Source organism: Egretta garzetta, unplaced genomic scaffold, assembly GCF_000687185.1.
Source record: "Egretta garzetta isolate BGI_Z169 unplaced genomic scaffold, ASM68718v1 scaffold72, whole genome shotgun sequence".
In the NCBI taxonomy this organism is placed as follows: Eukaryota; Metazoa; Chordata; class Aves; order Pelecaniformes; family Ardeidae; genus Egretta; species Egretta garzetta.
Window position 1 is genome coordinate 861797 of NW_009259032.1, and position 4438 is coordinate 866234.

General features: G+C 41.9%; 1 long non-coding RNA gene across 1 annotated transcript in view; it reads left to right on the forward strand.

Annotated features, from left to right (window-relative positions):
• Positions 1 to 3838: 3838 nt before the first annotated feature.
• Positions 3839 to 4438, forward strand: part of LOC118451877 — a 52373-nt gene continuing 51773 nt past the window's right edge. The window contains exon 1 of the long non-coding RNA XR_004841457.1: positions 3839 to 4079. This is a non-coding gene — a long non-coding RNA (uncharacterized LOC118451877). The remainder of the gene's footprint in view (positions 4080 to 4438) is intronic.

Consider the following 4438-nt stretch of genomic DNA (forward strand, 5'->3'; position numbering starts at 1 on the left):
GTGGGTGACCGTCCCTGTGGAAAGCACCTTGGCTGCCTGAGCTGCAGGGGCCAAGCGGAAATACAGCAAATCTAATTCATCTCTCATCCACCTCAGAAAGGGAACAGAGATCTGCATTAGGGAGAGGGAGACAGTCCAGACGTGCTCTTAGTAGGACTTCACTCCAATATTATTCAGAGCAGTTATTTACTCTGAGTTGTTTTTTCTTGTGGTGGTAGATGTTGGCAGGTTTTGCACTTCTTTTCATATTACAAAAATATCTTCTACCACAATGAGTTTTCTTACACTATGAAACTCTACGCTAGCCTCAAAAACATATTCCCATTCTTAGGTTAAAGGAGTAATACACTGTACTGCTTGATGGAGTGAGTGGGAAAGCACTGACTTATCTCCTTTGGCTGGATGCAATGCCCTTCATGTGCCTGTACTCCAAAAATGACTACAAAATAGCCTCACTAGTTCTCTATTCTCTGCATCCTGGATTTTAGCAACTTCACTATCATATCTGTCAAGTTTTCTTTTTTCTTATTTTAACTTTTTTTTCCCCAATATCAAACCCTAGGAGCATTACCTATCACCTAAAAGTCGCAAAGGGCTCCCTGTACCTCACATCAGTAAAAGTGAAGTTTTGGCAATGTTTTTAATGGTGTATGAGTTGATGGAGCTCTAGAGAACCTACAAAAGGGCGAGAATGCTAAAACAGAAGTCATAGGTGGCATACCATCAAAATTGGTATTTATTAGACATGCTTTCAATGTGTCACACTTAAACACTTAATCACACACTTACGTAAAGTACTTTGTTGGACTACAAGGGTGCCATTTCACAGGAAAGATAATTGAAAAGTAGAAATATGAGGAAGTAGCATCAGTTTTTCCAGCCTTAAAGTTCATGTCTTCTGACTTAGGCTTTCACTAGTTCAGCTTCTGTTTTTCGCTTCCATTTTCTCTCCCCCTTCTCTCAAATGGGTGGAAATCAGAACAAAGGCAGTTATTTTGCCTGCATTCCAGCTGTTGTAATTTTGCCCTTGTTTACATTACAAATATAGATGAAGAAAAAAATTCTTATGACTATTTGCTATGTCCCAGTCATACAAGCTCCTCAATTCCCCAATTTTATCATCATCGGATCTAGGCCTGTGGCCTAATTTCTCTTGTTACTAAAACTAAGGATTAAGTATATTGTTCAGTCTTATAAATACCAGCTGTCATGGTATGAAAAAGAAAGTGCAGACTGCAAAAGGAAAAACGCTACAAAAACTTGTTTCTTCTTGCCCTGTTCCTTTCGCCTCCAAAGACAATCAGCATCGCCCAAGTTATGCTGCGCTGGGATGGAATCTGTGTTACTAGACTAGCCTGTAATTACTTGGATACTCCACATTCTCATCTCTTGTGCAAATAATGTGAACTGCAATGTGGAATTCCCCAAACTCACATTATACGTGATCAGCTACAGGAGTTTCACACTGCAGTGCACAGCCTACTCTTTTAGCAGTAACAGCGATAAATGTGACTAGAAAAAGCCTTGACTCCAGGAACAGCCAAAGAGACCTTCAAAGAAGAATCACGATGTCAGTTTCCTCTCCCTTTAAGCCAAGATGCTTATGTCTCTCTTGACAAACTTCAGTCCTCCCTTTTAAGTATTTTGGTAGATTCAGGGAAGACATTAATGAATGAGGTAACACATTTTTAACAGTGGGTTCTGATTTTGATCTTCCTTTTCATCAGGCACTAGTTCCACCTATAAACACCTTGACAATGAAGCTGACAGTAATCCAAATTTTCACTTTGAACTCTTGATTGTTTGACCACCCAAACTCCCCAAATTAATATAAGCTACCATCTTCCCTCAGAGTGAATGAAATAGTTTAAAAAAGAAGGCAAACCCATTAATCTCGCTTTCTTTTGTTGTGAAGTAAAAGGTCAGAAAGCCCATCTTTACAAATACGAGGCTCTGGGAAAAAAAAAATCCAATCTGATAAACAGCTGTAGATATATCTAGATCTTTCAGTGATGGTGTTTGTCCCTGATGATAACTGGGATTGTTAAATCTTATTTCTTGATCATTTTTTTGTGACAAATGGCATACCTCTAGAGCAAGGGTAAAATAAAGAGGGGGTTTGTACAGATTGACTTTTTTTTTTTTTTTCTCCCTCCCTCCTTCCTTGCTCTCACCAGCTCCAGTATTCTCAGCATAATTACAGGAGCATTAATCTAGAACAGTCCAGCAAATACTAGGTTCTCCAAACCTACCAGAGTCAGGTAGGTTTTATGCTGTACGTGTGTCTACATTGCTGCCAACTTTCCATTTTGATGACCAGATAAACTGGTAAATGGTGAGGATATCCCAGTACCCAACCTTCTTTCTCTTAAAAGTAACAAAAAAGTCCTTCCCATTTCACACTTCTTCAAACCTTCTCCAACTTCTTTGATTTTTGCACAGTAAAGCAGAAGCTCTAAAATAACTTGCTTCAAATTCCCCCCAAAGGTATGTGAATGTCAAAGTTGCTCTTCATTTGAATTACCTTTTTTTCTGTTGGTCTTCACTATGGCAATATTCCTCACCCAAACTGGGTCTCAGTTGTGCTAGATACTGTGTTGGGTGTAAGGGGAACTCAGCACTGTCATAGCACCAGGGACTAAGTTTAGCATAAAAAACCCCTTGTGGTGGCTAAGAATTTAATGTTACAGTCTGGAGAGTGACACACGTACTTCTCACAGCTGAAAAAGCATTTATGTTAAGAGATCTTTTAGACTATGCTACCAGAATGTTTGGTGTATGAGGACTTCTCTTTCCTCTTTAGAAAAAAAGAAAAAAAACAAAAGTGGCTTTGGTACTAGTTGAAAAAAAGGGCTTTGTATAATGACTTGATGGGAATCTTTACTTGGCATTGCTTAGTCACCTTTAGTGCATTTAACCCAACACACTGCCCTATTTTGTGGTAGGGTGAAAAGTTTAGGTTTTCCATTGAAGTGGAAATAAAGTAAAGAAGCTACAGCTTTAAAAATACATATTTGTAGCTTTCTCATTTGTAGTCTTTCCTTCTCGCTGGTACCACATCAGGCTGTAGTCCCACAAGACCATCTGTGAGGACAAACTCATTGCCAACCATCAAGGCTGTTTATAAGTACATAAATCAGCTCAGGTCATATAGCCTAAATGAATAAAAGTCTGGTAATTGGGAATTATGCTTCCCACAGCAGCTGTAACTTTTTTTTTTTTTCCTGTAGATGCTTTTTTAGGATAAGCGTAATCTTACAGATGTAAAGGCCACTCTGGGTACCACTGCAAAATGACTTTACGTCATTTCATATTTGTTAGATACTTCATTAATAGCCATTTCATCAACATATGGTTCTAAATATGAGAAAATATCAGCAGTGTGGAAGTAGTAATTTCAAGTCTCTTTATTGCACTCTTCACTAAGTGAATTAATCACAAAAATTAATGAGTTGGTCCTTATCCGTAAGTACTCAGGAAGAAAAAACCTTTCATTTTTTCATCTATTCTTTTCGAATGCAGGGGCGACACCAGAGCCTTTTGGCTTTGTCAGTATCTTTGGCTTTTTTTCTGCTTTATCTCCCCTGCATTTTGCTGCCACCAATCCTTCGCTCCCTGGCTTCCCTGTGCCCACCTGCTCCTCCAGCCCACGTTTCTTCTCACCTATGGCAATGTTGCCAGTGAAAAAGTAATCCAAGCCTTCCTCCTGTAAAAAGCAAAACTAACTGGCAGACAAAATGAGCAAGTCACATCGGACAGGGAGCAAGGTCTGTTGCAACTTTCGGTCTTCCTTTTTTGCTCCTCGGGTTTTGCTTTTGAGTGAGTGTGACATCCTCATACTGGCTGCAAACCATCCTCTGCTCCCGCTCCCGAATCCTGAGGCAGGCTGGGGAAGCCTGCTGCCTCCCAGGGCCCAGCAGGGAGCTGCCAGCATGGCGGCCGTGGCGGCAGCCCTCTGGACCAGGGCCCAGGCCAAGTGACACAAGGAGATGGCCGAGGGGATGACACAGCTCTGCAGCCGGGGGAGGACAGGCAGCCCTGAGGACAAGCCCTGGCTTTGGTGTTCCCTTGAGATGCAGGTAAGCAACGACGCACAACCTGGCTCTTCCTGGTGGAAGAGGTTTCAACGTCGCAGAGCTTCTCTGAGTGAAGCAGTAGCCCCCCACCTCTAACTCTCCACTGTATTTGAAACGCCTCCCTGCGCTCTAATTTTGCTAACTGTTATTTATTTCTCCCACTCACCTGCGGCACACTCGCATCCTGTGTACACGGGAGCCTGCCAGCCTCTCAGACCCGCCACAGGGACAAGGCGCCTGGCTTCACTGAGGGGCTGCACACCATGCACGAAGCCCTCTGGCAGGCTCGTTAAAACAAACCCCAGTTTATCTTATTCCTCACTTCATTACCAAATTCAGCACCAAGAACCAGCAGCTCCCAG